The sequence below is a fragment of the Peromyscus eremicus genome, chromosome 15, assembly GCF_949786415.1.
Source record: "Peromyscus eremicus chromosome 15, PerEre_H2_v1, whole genome shotgun sequence".
NCBI classification, from domain to species: domain Eukaryota; kingdom Metazoa; phylum Chordata; class Mammalia; order Rodentia; family Cricetidae; genus Peromyscus; species Peromyscus eremicus.
In genome coordinates this window covers 43,367,022-43,382,791 of record NC_081431.1, presented here as the reverse complement: position 1 = coordinate 43,382,791, position 15,770 = coordinate 43,367,022, and the positions used below count along the sequence as shown (strand labels likewise).

Here is a 15,770-nt window from a genome sequence, read left to right as displayed (position 1 = left end):
GAAACCCACAGGATTGTCTCTTCAACAGGAGAGACGTATAACCTGTTTTTCTCTGCAGAATGGAGAAGGTTGATTTGCTCCCCTGTAGAGTCCAGCAATACCAAGCTCCCACAACCAGGAATGGAGATACTTTATAGATCAGGTGACCTTCGTGTTATCTGTATGGCCAGGGCCCCCCCCCCCCAACCTCCCACAACCAGGACTAGGGGTTGTGGGAGCCTAAATGACTTCTACGCCATCTGTATGACCAAGGCCACACCAGACCCTCCCCTAGGCCCTTAAGATAACACATGCTGTGAGTTCAAGGCCAGCCTAGTCTACAGAATGAGATCTAGGACAAGCACCAAAATTACACAGAGAAACCCTGTCTCAGGAAAAAAAAAAAAAAAAAAAAAAAAGATAATACATGCAGCCTGTCTCTAGATCCCATCTTCATGGAAGAAGAGACATGCCCTTTGAGAAGAGTTTCAATGTAAGTACGCCTCCCTGTGCACGGGGGATTCTGTTACACCAGGAAACTGTTTTCTATGTTGTACTGTATTTAAATATGTCTACAATAAGCTGCCCTGCTGCCAGACTCTAGAAGTCTGAACCAACACCGACCAAGTCATGTTGAACCAGGTTTCCTCCTCACCACACACAAAAATAAATAAATAATAAGTAACAAGACTAGAGACTAAGCCGGGGTTGGGGATTTAGCTCAGTGGTAGAGCGCTTGCCTAGCAAGCACAAGGCCCTGGGTTCGATCCTCAGCTCCAAAAAAAAAAAAGAGAGAGAGAGAGAGAGAGAGAGAGAGTAAGCCACAGAGGCGGATGAAGGGGTATTTTGTAAAAATTTTCTAAAATTAATTGAAGAAAACTGGGGAGACAAAGGGAACTGTTGGGAAGAGAGGGGATTAGGAAAGAAGAGTAGAAAAGTGTAGGGGAATATATTCAATATGCAATATATTTTAAAAATAGATTTTGTGCAGAAATCTGGAAAATAAATCATTTTGTATGAAAATTTTAGAAATAAATACTTTTTTGAGAGAAAATCACACCATTGGAGTAGGCGTGTACAAACTATGGCCTCTACAACACAGACCAGCACTTGTTTTTGTAAATGCGGTTTTGTGGTAACCGTGGCACTTCACCACAGCAGCAGAGATGAGTTGCAGCAGAAACAGAATTATCCATGAAGTTCAAAATATTTACGAAGTGATCTGTCCCACTCAAAAAATCAATGCCTGTTCTGGAGAATTCTCAGGGATGTAGCTCAGGGTATCAGCATTTACCCAAGATGCTCAAGGCTGTAGGTTCAATCCCCCAGTAACACACATACACTATAATGAATGAGAGAAAGAATTTGTAAGCCAGTACCTTTTGGTAACACAGGATTGTAACAGCGAGCACTGAGTCGTTTGGGCTAAGTATTCCTGAACTTTCTAGCACTGTAGAATAAAACGGTAACAGTGTCATATAAAGTTTAGACAGTAGTGCCAGAGTGGGAAATATTTCTCTGTTATACAACAATCTGAGAATAAAAACAATGAGGAAGCCAGAAATCAGACTCAGTTTATCACCCTTCATCCTCCGCATATCAAAAACATTTTATTAGAAGCATCTCTGGAGTCGACCTGTTAGAGATCATCTATTAAATTTCAGGAAGAAGGTCAGGCTATGGCCCTGATTACTGAAGACAGCTTGCCTGTAGGAGGGAGCAGGCACAGTTCATTCTTTACTGGCCCTGGGTTGGGATTTGCAACTTTGAGGCAAAAGATCCAACCAATCTGGCCTGCTTTCAAAGCTTCAACCCCAAACCAAACCCCCACACCTCTTCGGGGGCTTTGTCCTCAAATAGAATATGCTCACTTACTTAACTGTAGTTTGGAAATACTGTCCAGAAAAGAGTCTTTGTTCAGAAATGTTCTTTTTCAAAATAGACAGACCTCTAAGCCAGGTGTGGTGGCACATACTTTTAATCCCAGCACTCAGTGGTCAGAGAAGGGAGGATCTTAATGAGTTCTAGGCCACCCTATTCTACACAGAGAGTTCCAGACCAGCCAGGGGGACATAGTGTTGTCCTGTGTCCTGGTTAGTTTTTTGTCAACATGACACAAGTCAGAGTTATCTGGAAAGAGCAAACTCAGCTGAGAAAATGTCTGTAGGGTATTTTCTTAATTAATGATTGATTTGGCAGGGCCCAGCCAACTGTGCATGGTGCCACCCCTTGGCAGGCAGGTCAGGTCATCCTGGAGTTCGTAAGAAAATAAACTGAGCGATCCACTGGGAACAAGCCAGTGAACAGCACCCTCGGTGGCCTCGGCTCCGGTTCCTGCTTCCAGGTTCCTGCCCTGTTTAAGTTCCTGCCCTGACTTCCCTCAGTGGTTGATCTCTACCTAGAAGTATAAGACAAAATAAACCTTTCCCCCTGAAAGTTGTGTTTGGTCGTGGTCTTATCACCACACTGGAAACCTAATGAAAACACTGTGTCTTAGTACATAAATAATAAAATCTGAAATACACACAGATGCTGAATGTCACCTCTTCATTCTCTACAATCGCTACATTTCCATTTTAATTACACTCAGTTTTCAAGATACATCCCATCATATTAGACCTTGTTAGTTAATCTAATGTCTTATCCTGTTTTTTCTTCCAATATGTATCCAACCCTAACCATGCCATCCAGGCAATACGGAAGCACACACGTTGCTAAAGATGCCAATGAAAATAGCTCCCAACCACTTCGCCATTTACAGTCAGAAGAACAGATGAGATTCCCAAGCTGTATACGTGAAATCGGAATAGAAATGAAGAATTCTTCCGACATGCAAGCTCTCATCACATGGCATCTGCCTGGAGGGCTTTTGAGAATTCTAGGATAGAATCAGGGCTTGGAAAAATTGCCCAGATCAATCAGTAAAGCCTGCCATGCACATGTGTGATTGTATTCATATCTTACTTTCAGAACTTCGTACAATATTTAAAGAAAAGGGGCCAGAAATGGAATAATGGTAATACTTTAAAAAGGAGGGACGGAGGGAGGGACAGAGGGACAGAGGGACAGAGGGAAGAGGTGCAGAAACTGCTCAAGGGAGATACCATCCAGCTGAAAAGTGGGTCTCCAAAGGGAAGCAATCAGTGTGTCATAGGTCATAGCTACCTGGAGGAAGAAAACCTGAGAAATGGAATCCACTGTGAAAGGACTTGCAGGTTTGTGGTGGAATTGAAACTTATGTACAGAGACTGGGAAAGTACAGAAGTAAATTCTTCCTACATTTTCTAGAACTCCAAGCACCCACGCATGCCATTCCGTTCCTTCATATGCAGTAATGCATGTTTGGTTCTGGGTTCACTTCTTTGTAATTACAAATTCTAAAATTAGAGCTCTAGGCTGTTTGCTTCTAGCATATCCACATTTCTTTTTGGTTTTGTTTTGTTTTGTTTTTTCGAGACAGGGTTTCTCTGTGTAGCTTTGCGCCTTTCCTGGAACTCACTCTGTAGCCCAGGCAGGCCTCGAACTCACAGAGATCCGCCTGCCTCTGCCGCCCGGGTGCTGGGATTAAAGGTGTGTGCCACCACCGCCCGACACATATCCACATTTCTAGGATATGACTTTTCTCTACAAACACAGATAGTTCTGGGAGCCTCTTTTCATGATTTTCATGCTCAGCCGACACCTACTTTGCCGGATGGTGTGTTTGTTTTCATTTTACTTTTGTTAAATAGTGTCCCCTATTTCAATAACAAAATGCTCTACCTCCATGCCGTGTTGACAACTTAGACAGATTAGTATCCAGGGACTTCTTCAGTTAAAGTTCCATGAGTTAAGAGCTGACGGGGTCTAATTTACTCATCAACGATTCTGTGTCCTTAAACTTTTTAGAATGTTTTTAAAAATATGAGTTGGTTCAAATAATTAATTATATCCCAGTACAAATTATTCCCTAAGAAATATTTAATCTAAGTCACAATGTGGTTGAAAAGGAGGAATAAGCAAGTTCCCCAAACATGGGTCTCAATATGAGTGTTCACTAAAAGTGGAGGCTATTGTAAACACAATTCTGAAGATACGCAGTAGACATAGGGAAGGACAGATTGCCACAGATCACAGCTGAGAACCTGAAAATACCAGTCTCTGAGCCCACATCCAGCCTTGTTCTAGGGAAAAGATTGCACACGGTGTTTCACATTAATCTGATCTTGCCACACTTTGATACTTCTAAACAACAACAACAACAAACAATTAAATCAGGAGTCAGAGAAATGGGAAGAAGCTAAGTTGGGAGAAATAAACCAGGAGTAGATGAGAACCCTGTCTGCTCTCTACTGTGACAGCGATGAAGGTAAGCGTGTGATTTACTGGGTCATGGAGGTGAGCTGAATCTCTAAGCGCTTTTCTGTCTGAGCAAAGACTGGTTTCAAAATCATTTCATTCCCATGTTTTTAGTTTGTGCATGTATGCGTGTGTACATATGTGCGTGCATGCATGTGTGTGTGTGTGTGTGTTGAAACAGGGCCTCCCTATATAATGCAAATGGAACTAAACCTTGGACTCCTCCTACCTCAGCCTCTAAACTGCTAGGATTACAGGCATGCACCACCACTCTTGGCTTCAGGTTTGAATTTAATAGCATTTAAGGGAAAGAATTCATATGAAAATCCACTCCAAACCAAGTGTTGGTGAGTCCTTTGGTCATTTTTTAAGCTACAAGGCCATTGTGAAAGTGAGATGTCATCAGCTAAAACATGCTGGAATAGTCAAATCATCTTTGTACAATTCAGGATGAAGAAATGCCATCCGATATGTCATGAGTCATTACATGACTATTGTGGCTATGTCAAAAGCTTGTGTCACAAGAATAAATTAATTGTTATTACATATTAGCATAAGATTTGTGTCATATAATTTAAAAGTCAAAATCAAAACTCTAGAGACACAAACTTCCAGCTCATTTCTTTGTGAGCATACTAATAATACTTTCTCCATTTATTTTTATGTCTAGTAAATATTTAGTCTTACTTGGAAAGACACTCTTAAATCTAGACAGTCTAACACAGAGCCAAAAGTTTCCTTCTGTCACACAAGACATTTTTCATTTTCTAACTGAGTCTTAAGGCTCATCAAGAGAAACATGCTCTACTACAAAGCTTTACCCTGTCCAGTTTATTGCCTTAGTACACCCTCTGTCCTAAAACTTTTGTTGTTGTTAGAGAATTTTGGGGCAATATCTTACCATTTCACCAGAAATACTTAAAGATCCAGCTCTAAATGGCTGTGTGAATCTTCCTTTGCACTTGTTAAATGTCAAGCAAACTCGCCTGTGTTTGCCATTTAAGTTGAGTAATAATAGTTTATTCAGTTTTTGCTGTCTTCTAACTGTACCACATATTTTACATAAATTATCTCATTTAACATTCACTATAATTTCATAAGTAAATATCATTCTCCTCATTTTACAGATGAGGGAAAGAAGGCTTAAGGAAATTAAATGCCAAAAGTCAAAGCCAAACTGAAGTCACTTCTCTTGAGCCTTGTGGGCGTGAGGAAATGACAGATCGAATGTGAGCAGTTGTCAAATTCAGGAGAATAAAAATTTGAATGTTCCAGAAAAATCAGCAACAGTGAAATTCCACTCCCCTGTTGATAACTTTGAAGAGCCTCGGGAACTCGATAACTCCTTGGTGATTGACAGCAGCTTGATTCAGTCTAGAGTTCAATGGGACCATCAGTAATCATGAGAACTTCATTATGATAGCAAAAACAGATATTATCCTTGTTCTCCAAAGAAGCAACCAGAAGCTTGAACAGGTGAATGTTCATAGAAAATCGCATGACCCATAAGAATGAAGCCCAGACATATGTACAAGTCCTCCATCACTGTCCTTTCCCAGGTATATTACATGGCCTTCCCAGTGATAGTGCTGTGTTTAAGTCCATGAGGTCATTTAGCCTCTTGACTTCATTGTTTAGATTCCTAGGACCTACTGTGAAACTCTTGGACTTCCCTTCAAACCTTGGTATTCTTAAATTATACATTTGACCTTGGATATAGCCTTGAACTAGACATAGCTCTGTTGCTAAGAGCAGAAAGAGAAGTCATGAACCTTTATGCCTGTAGAGCCTAGAAATGACAAGGGGGAGATGATGTTGCCACCTCAGTGATAGAATGGTTGCTTACTGAATACTGAATCCTTGGAATTAGACACAAGTCTGGCACTTGGAAGCAATTCTGTAAATGCCACTTAATAGGTTAGGGAAAAAATACAGCCCTGGCCACTTGCAGTGTAGACCAGTGGCCTTCAGACTAGAAAGCATTAAATCCGAAAGGGTGTGTTGACTTATCCATAGAGACAGGGAAGAAAATACCAGAATTTCTACACCAATTTCTTATCTCACCAATTTTTTATTCTATTTTGTCTTATGATGTATATAACATATTAGCATAGTGATACCCCTACATATTTTACAACTAGATGTAAAAAATAAGCATGATTTCTTAAGTGGGGGAGACGTAGATTTGTTAAGGAAAAAGAAGTATGAGTAAGAGGAGCTCTAATGGGAAATACCCAAATAACTATATAAATATTGAGATTATTTCACACAAGAGGATCTACTGATAGGATCTATAGTGACTCCTAAGGTAATATATATTGTCAACGTAGCCATTGGTTGCCTCTTGGGAGTTGAGTGTCAGCCACTATTACTGAAGATGTTGCACACTTAGAACACAGGACTCTGGGTGATTTGAGCTGGATCTGACCTGTGGTCTAGCTTCCATGATTCTAGAAAATATTATGCAGGCCAAGGGAGGGTAGCAATTCTGCAACCTTATGAACTATGACAATGACCAGCATGATGAGATACGCATAGATGTGCAATAAGTTGCTGTGGAATAGTCCTTTTGCATACTGTGAAGATTTGTCACTCAGATTGGTTTAATAAAAAGCTGACTAGCCAGCAGCTAGGCAGGAAGTAGAGGCAGGACAGCTAGACACAGAGAGAATTTTGGGAAGAAGAAGGGAGGAGTCAGGGGAGTTGCCAGCCAGACACAGAGGAAGCAGGACATGTAGAAAATGGAGTAAGAAGCCATGAGCCATATGGCAAAGCATAGATAAGAAATGTGGATTGATTTAAAATGTAAGAGTTAGCTAGTAATAAGCCTGAGCTATTGAGCGAGCATTTGCAATTAATGTAAGCCTCAGTGTATTTATTTGGGAGCTGCTGGTGGGACAGAAACTTCTGCCAACAATAAGTGGCACTCACATGTTGGTTGCAACCAACAGCTGCCTAATTGGATTTAGGGCCCACTTAACAGGAGAGAAATATGCCTGATCCTGAAATGAACCCAAGTACCCAGAGCTAGTGAGGTCATGGACCTTAGGACCTCAGGTGATAGGAAAAAAAATCTCCTACCACCACTTTGCTAGACCATCATAATCCCTTACTACATTCTAGTTCTTGTCCTTACACCCACAGATAAGTGTAGCCATCACCCCTCACCAAAGTAACCTCTCTTTATAGCCAATGGAGACCATCACAGAAAACCACAACTGGACCCAATGCAGAGATCAACAGCTCCTGGGTCACCCAGCTCGAACTGATAAATCTACATCACAAATCCTATATCTATGGCTCAGGGAACATTGAGGAAGAGGGGGAAAGGTGTAAGAGCCAGAATACCAGGACATCTGCTGTGAAATAGTATCTCTTAGATACGGCTGTATAAACAAGACCAGAACAATAGCAGTATCAATGGGCATAGTAATGCGCAAGGGTGAAAATTTTGAGGGGTTCCACCCCTAAACAAAGAACTATAGGCCACTAATGATTGCTGGGAGAAGAATTAGCCTCTCCAGGGACGAGCCCCCTTATTGTTCGTTCAGTGCAGAATAGTGAGCCAAAGAAACGTACAAACAACAAACATGGACTCAGTGGGTTATATTTATGTATATTTGTATGTGTGTTATATTTATATACGTGTGTGTGTGTGTGTGTGTGTTTGTAACAATAATAAAGAAAAAGAGACTGTCAACTTGAGTTGGGGGGGACATGGGAAGGGCTTGAGGAAGGGTAGTTGGGAGACAGTAAGAGAAAAGGAAAAGTAAGATAATTCTATTTCAATCAAAAACATATTTTGTTAATGTCAGAAACATCTAGTTAAGATCAACTAATTTGTCTTGGCCTTTGTTAGCCCTGCAAGGCATCCAAAATACCTTAAGCAGTTGTTTTAAAGGTGAGTGGCTTTAGGAATCTCTTGAGTAGGTTTTTTTTGGGGGGGGGGGTGTTTGTTTTGTTTTGGGGTTTTTGGGGGGGTTTTTTGGGTTTTTTTTTTTTTTTTTTTTTTTTTTTTTGGTTTTTTCAACACAGGGTTTCTCTGTGTAGCTTTGGTGCCTGTCCTGGATCTCACTCTGTAGACCAGGCTGGCCTCAAACTCACAGAGATCCGCCTGGCTCTGCCTCCCAAGTGCTGGGATTAAAGACGTGTGCCACTGCTGCTTGGCTTGAGTAGTTTCTTAACAATGCAGATTGTTCCCTTCTATACTAATTAACCTAGTAGATATGTACTAAGATCCAGGCCAGGTAAATCTGGGCAGGTCTTCTCGTATCACAAAGCTGCAATGGACAGGGGAACTGTCCAGTCAGATACACCAATGGAGTTTTGAGAAACAAAGAACAAAGAATTCTCCTAGGTAGAAATAACTGCACATTGGCTACAAACTTAATGCCTTGGAGAAACAAATATAATGGTGATATAATGATGATAAAATGAGATACCATTTATTATCACTTAAAATGGTTTATTTCTGATCATTTTTATAATTCTGCAAGGTTGTTATCATCAGCTACATCATACAGAAGAAATGGTCCTTAGCAAGACTAAGGCTAAAATTTTCAATGACTTTTCTATAAGCTCTAGGCTCAGAAGAAACTTTATTTACAACCTTCCAACAACCCACTATCCCACTAGTGTACAGGACAATTGTTTTTATGATCTAGATCTCTGTGCTGTGTGCTGTATTCAGATTCACAACTCCAAGGTGGCTGAGAATTAGACTTTCTGTTTCTGCTGGCCTATTATCTTGTCTTTGTTCACAGTGAGCCTGGAAAGTCCCAAGAGGGTTTACTGATATTATACTATAATAATCTTCCCAGGAAGAAATATTATAAAGATAATGACTCTCAATACAAATAATAGTGTATTACACTGAATTCCTTTTCTCAGGCCCTCAACTGCTGTCTGTAAAGTTAGAAGGCTCAATACCCATTCAACTCTTCTATCTCCAAACTTAAACAGTTATAATTGACCTCGGGATTTCACAATGCAAGCAGTTCTTTATTTAAAAGTGTTCTGGTTTCAATATCAGAGCTATTACCCCTTTTCCTCATCTTTTCCAGTGCAAACTCATGTGCTTCCCTGTGAAGACCAGTTAACCTCAGGGCAGTCCATGCCACCCTCTTCTCCAACAGCTGTTAAGAGCGTGAACCTGTGACAACAACAGCATTAACCTGTGCATTACTGGTAATGGACAAAAGACTGTCCAAACTGCCCAGCTAAGCTGCATTTAGATTCCTGACCCTCAGAAACTGTAAGTTAGGCCCTGGCAAGATGGCTCAGCTGTTAGGAGCTCTGGCTGCTCTTCCAGAGGCCCAGAATTCGATTTCTAGCACCTATATGGTGACTGACAACCATCTGTAACTCTAGCACCAGGAGATCTGATGTCCTCTTCTGGCTTCCATGGGTACCAGGCACACATGTGGTACATAGACATGATGCAAACAAACTATTTATACACATAAATTTAAAAGAAAAAAGAAGCTAAGTGTGGTAGTATTGTGTTCCCCAAAATATTGTGCACGCTAATAAACTTATCTGGAGTCAGAGACAGAACAGCCACTAGATACAAAGGCTAGAAAATGGTGGTACTCACACCTTTAATCCTAGCACTCCAGAGGTAGAAATCCATCTGGATCTCTGTGAGTTTAAGGCCACATTGGAAACAGCCAAGCATGGTGACACACGCCTTTAATCCCAGAAAGCGAGCCTTTAATCCCAGGGAGTGATGGTAGAAAGGAAAGATATATAAGGCGTGAAGACCAGAAACAAGAAGCATTTGGCCTGGTTAAGCATTTTGGCTAGTTAAGCTTTCAGGCTTCTAGCAGCACAGTTCAGCTGAGAGCCATTCGGATATGAGGACACAGAGGCTCCCAGTCTGAGGAAACAAGACCAGCTGAGGATCTGGCGAGGTGAGGTAGCTGTGGCTTGTTCTGCTTCTCTGATCTTCCAGTTCACCTCAATTCCTGGCTCAGGTTTGATTTTATTAATAAGAACTCTTTAAGATTCCTGCTACAGCTAAGATAATAAATGCCTGTTTTAAGCTTAAAAACACATGAACAACAATACTCTGAAGACTCATGCTGAACTAGATCAGCCTAAGCCAGCTTTCAGAGATGTAAAGACTAGCCAGAATCTTAAAACAGTGTTCTGTGGGGTCCTATTTATACATCAGCAATTCTCAAAGTAGCTAAGATATATTCCTCCCTTCCCATAGACCTCCTAGGTCTAATCAGCAGGGAAAGGATTAAGTGCAACCTTAGGTCTGGACTGTAAACTCATTGCTAAGTGCTAGTACCTCCTATGAGATCACTCTGACACTAAACTCTTCAGCAAAGAGAACTACCCTTAACTCAACATCTAGAGTCTGCAGGGGCCCTAGGTTGGCTTGTGTGCTCTGAAAGGATGACATCTGTGTTGCTGGGCCATTGCTTTGAGTCTACTCTGTCGAAATTCCTTGGAATTTACACAAAGACTGAGTCTTTCATCTTTATCCGCAAAAGGCAATCAATCAAACAAGATTCTAATTACTCAACTAAGGAATTTGTGTTTGGATCTTAATAATATTTGTTCGTTTGAATGCTAGAAAGATGTCTCAGTAATTAAGAGTGCATATAGCTCTTCCAGAAGACCCCACATCAGTTCCAAGCTCCTACACAGAGTTGTTCACAACTGCCTGTAACTCCAGTTCCAAGAGATCCAAACACCCTCTTCTGGCCTCTATCAGTACCTACACCACACATGTGGCATGTATACACACCCATAAATAAAAATAATACCTGACTGTGATCATAAATGAAACTGGTAGGCTATTTGTCTAGTAGAGTTTTCCTACTCCAGATGGGCCTGAAGGTGTCCTTACCACAGAGCTCATTCTCCAACTTCAAAGAGAATTCCGCTATGAAGCAACAGTGCTTCTGAAGAATAGAGTTTATATATAGCAGTATTACTGGCCCTTTAAAAGATGGTTATTAACTTCCTTTCCCATATTTTGCAAGTCATGGGGTCTGGTGGTTGTTTTGTTGTTTTTTGCAAATTGTCCATATGATGTTGCTCAGACAACATCTGGCAGCCTTTTGATAAAGGAATCTGCTTTTTTGGTCTCCCTGCCCTTCACTGTATGCATTTTTCATTGAGCTTCGGCAATAACAGTATTCAATGGTTTATCATCATTTAATGTTATAACTGTGGTGGTGTGAATAAGAACGCCCAGCAAAGGGCGTTCAAATACATGAACTCTTAGTCACCTGGAAGTGGGCACTATTTGAAAGGATTTGAAGGATTAAGAGGTGTGAACTTGGAGGAAGTGTGTCAATGGGGTGGGATTTGAGGTTTGAAAAGCCATGCCAAGCAAGAATCTCCCTCCCTCCCTCTCTCTCTCTCTCTCTCTCTCTCTCTCTCTCTCTCTCTCTCTCTCTCTCTCTGGATCAGAATGTGGAACACTTATCTACTTCTCCAGTACCACGCCTGCATGCTTGCCACCATGCTCCCTGACGTGATGATAACAGACTAACCTCTGAAACTGTACACAGGCACACAATTCAATGCTTTCTTTTATAAGAAATACCTTGGTCATGATATTTCTTCATAGCAATAGAACAGTGACGAAGGCAATAACCAAAACAGAAGATAAATTACTGTTGACTTTAGAGTTTAATGGTTGTTGTCTTTTGTGCCATAAAACTCTTTATTGTTCTGGAAAAGCATCTGAAAGGCTCTGTGCCACCTTCTTTATCCCCTTACAAGTGCCCCACCTGTACCCTTCTGAACATGCCCAGGCTGAGCCATTCAGCCACTTGCCAGTTATGATACACTGGGCCTCAATTTTCTCAACTTTATGTGTGAAGATTTGGACTGTGTAGTGGTGAAAGTCTCTTCCTGGACCATATTCTATAAACACAGAGTCTCTTCCCTGATATTTCAAAGTTTCTGTCCTTAAGCAAAACTTAGGAAAACCAACTCCACAGCAATAGCTATGAAACATCACCTGAATAAGAATAGTCTGGTTTAAGATGACTCCAGATCACCTTCCAGGCATCTTTCATTCTTAGCTCCTTTTGACCTTCTACTCAGAGAGAAAGGGTTCTCTGCCCACTGTGTTCTGTGGTCAAAAGACGTTCAGTGCAGGTGGCTGACACCAAACACTATAACCAGTGCGTCCTGGCTTGCTGTTACCATGGAGGGCAAACCTGACATGAGCACATCACTCTGGCCCATCTGGAGACAATCGATTTGTCTTTGAATTAAGTATCTTCTCCCTTTAATCCCAGGACTTGGAAGGAAAAAGTAGGTGGATCTCTATGAGTGCCAGACTAGCCTAGGCTGCATAGTAAGTTCCAGGCCATCCAAGATTACATACTGAAAACTGAGATAGATAGATAGATAGATAGATAGATAGATAGATAGATAGATAGATAGATAGATGGAATAATAATGACCCCCATAGATAAGAAGAGGAGAATATACGTAAGTAGCCTGAAGACCATTCTTTTGATATGAGACATATTGGTAAAGAATGTGGCTTCTTTCTTTCTTTGTCCAAAAAATCTGCTAAACTGAAGAGTTTTTAATTAATGGGGTTGGCAGAGATTTCAAGGCAGCCTAGTATTGACTGTGTCACGTGGTTATTAGTGGCCACTCTTATGCAGACCCAGAATGAAAGGGAGCAAGCAAAGCAAGGAAAAATACAAAATGTACAGTTTGAGGAGAAAAAGAGCACCTGTAAGTATAATGGAGCTGAGTCCAGGGCTCAAGGAAATTGAAAGTTTAGAGAAAAGCCTGATGCTAGATGGAATAAAAGGAGTCGGAGCCTCAGGGCAAGACCCCACCAGCTAAGCTTTCGACTTATGAAAAGGAATTAAAGAAATATTTAAGCAGTGGAGAAAACCATCAACAACAGGAAGGCAATGAAAATGTATTTGAACAAGAGGGCCATGTTCTGGCCCCAGCAAACAGAAGAACTTGGCAGCTTCAGCCATGTGGTTCTGGCTTTAGAGTCAAGGATACAAGAAAGGGGTTGTTGGAATTTCCCTCCACAGCTAAGGAAAGCCTCTGAGGCCAGGTGTGTGTCAGGGGTGTCCCTACATGGAGGTTCAGAGAGGCCATTGTGTGAAGGTGAAGCTGGATTTCAGTGGAGGCCGCAAGATGTTGGAGATGCCAGAGTCATGGGCTACCTGCCAAGAAGAGCTGTAATGGTGTGGAAAGGTCTCAAGAGAAAAGAGAAGTGTGCTGCAGTCCACAAAGCTGAAAGGAGTTGGAGATCTGAAGAGTGCTTTGACATCAGACATGGAGATGCAGAGTTTGGAATTTTCCCTGCTGGTTTTTGCTTTTGTTTTGATCCAGTTTTTCCTCTCTTTTGGAATGGTAATGCATATTCTGTATCATTGTATATTGGAATTATGCAATCTGCTTTTTTATTTTAATTTTACAGAGGGTTGCAGTTAAGAGATTGCCATGAGTCTCAGAAGAGACTTTGAACTTTGGATTTTTTCTTCTTCTTCTTCTTCTCCTCCTCCTCCTCCTCCTCCTCCTCCTCCTCCTCCTTCTTCTCCTTCTTCTTCTTTTGGTTTTTTCAAGACAGGGTTTCTCTGTGTATCCCTGGATGTCCTGAAACTCACTTTGTAGAGCAGCCTCAAACTCAGAGATCTTCATGTCTCTGTCTCTCAAGTGCTGGGATTAAAAGAGTGCAGCACCACCACCATCAGCTAAACTTTGAACTTTTAAAGTGTTGAGAGTATTATACACAATAGAAACTTTTGAAGTTGGACTGAATGCATTTTTGCATTGAGATGGCTACAAGCCTATGGGGGCCAGGGAGTAGAATGTGATGGTTTGAATAAGAATGGCCTCCATAGGTTCATATGTTTAAGTGATTAGGGAATGTCACTATATGAAAGGATTAGGAAGTCTGTCACCTTGAGGTTTCAAAAGCCCAGACTAGACTCAGTGACTTTCTCTTCCTGCTACCTGAAGATCCGGAGGTACAACTCTCAGCCACCCCTCCACCACATGCCTGCCTGCATGCCACCATGCTTCATAATCATAGTGGACTAAACCTCTGAAACTATAAGCAAGCTCCAATGAAATGTTTTCCTTCATAAGAGTTGCTGTGGTCATGGTGTATCTTCACAGCAATAGAACATTGACTACGACATATGATAATAAATACATAGATATCTACTGCCTCTGGAAATATGTCTGTGTGAATTCTACTCTAGTTTGGTGTTTTACTTATAAAAGGTCACAGGCTGACCACCTATAGACTTTATTTGGCCAATAGAGATATCAGTGTCAAAAACTGCCCCCAGAAACACCTGATGCTACCACTCCAATGTAGCCAGAACAAAGAGTAACAGCAACACCGTTGACAGAGCTGCATGTAACATGGGCTGGACTTAATTAGCTACATAACCAAAAATGACCTTCAGCTTCTTCTTATCCTGCCAGTACCTCCCAAGTGCTGAGATTTCAGCTGTGTGGCACCAAACCCAACTGAGATTCTGGAGTATCAGCTATCTATATTATTGGAATTGCTGGCCACTCCCCTAGCTACATGACCGCACATGTGCTGTTCATGTGCTTAGTCATTCCAGGACTTTACCTCCTACATAATCCATGTGCTGCATGGTCGCTTAAATTTGCACATAGCGTAATCACACAATCTATGCTCATGCTGGCATAGCTCCGTAAGCCCATATGTGCATGTGTGGGGGAATCTACAAAAAACAGATCACAGACTCCTCCCCCTTCTTCTTCTCCCTGACCCCCTCTCCCTGCACAAGTCTTCCAGGGGCCTGATCACATTCTTTCCTGTCCCTCCCTTCTCTTAACTCTGATAGTGGGTTTTGTAGTGGCTTTTCTCGCACAGTAACAGTGCCACTTAATGAATAACATTGTGCTGCCACATAAAACCAACACGTATTCCTCAGATTCTTGCTAGATTAACACCAAAAGTTCTATGTCCCAAACCAGGATGGATGGTCATCCTAAATACAAATATTGGCCAAGCATTTTCTCTTGTGTTTTTTACATTTGTTTGTTTGTTTTGGTGTATGTGTGCATAGATGGTATGCATTGGGGAGATCAGAGAACTACTTCTCTGAACTAGTTCTTTTCCTTCTAACTTTTCAGGTCACAGGGACCAAACTCAGGTTGTCAGGCTTGGCAGCAAGCACCTTATCCCCTCTACCTGATCCCAAAAACCTAGCCAACTCCCCCGGGGCTAGTGAGGTCATGCATCTTGAAGGAGAACCTTCAGCTCCCACTCTACTAAACAGAATCCCTGACCGTATTTCAAACATGTGTCCTTGTACCTAGAGGTAAGTATAGTCATCTCTCCCCCTACCACAACTACCCCCACCACCACCACCACTACCCCCACCACCGCCACCCCATCAAGGAATTTCTTTTTGCAACAGATGGGAGCCATTACAGACTACTCAACCAATCAAAAT

At 41.5% G+C, this 15,770-nt stretch overlaps 1 non-coding gene across 1 annotated transcript; it reads left to right on the top strand.

Annotated features, from left to right (window-relative positions):
• Positions 1 to 687: 687 nt before the first annotated feature.
• On the top strand, positions 688 to 760 carry Trnaa-agc (transfer RNA alanine (anticodon AGC)). The gene has a single exon. It is a non-coding gene; the product is annotated as a tRNA-Ala (tRNA).
• The last annotated feature ends 15,010 nt before the right edge of the window (positions 761 to 15,770 follow it).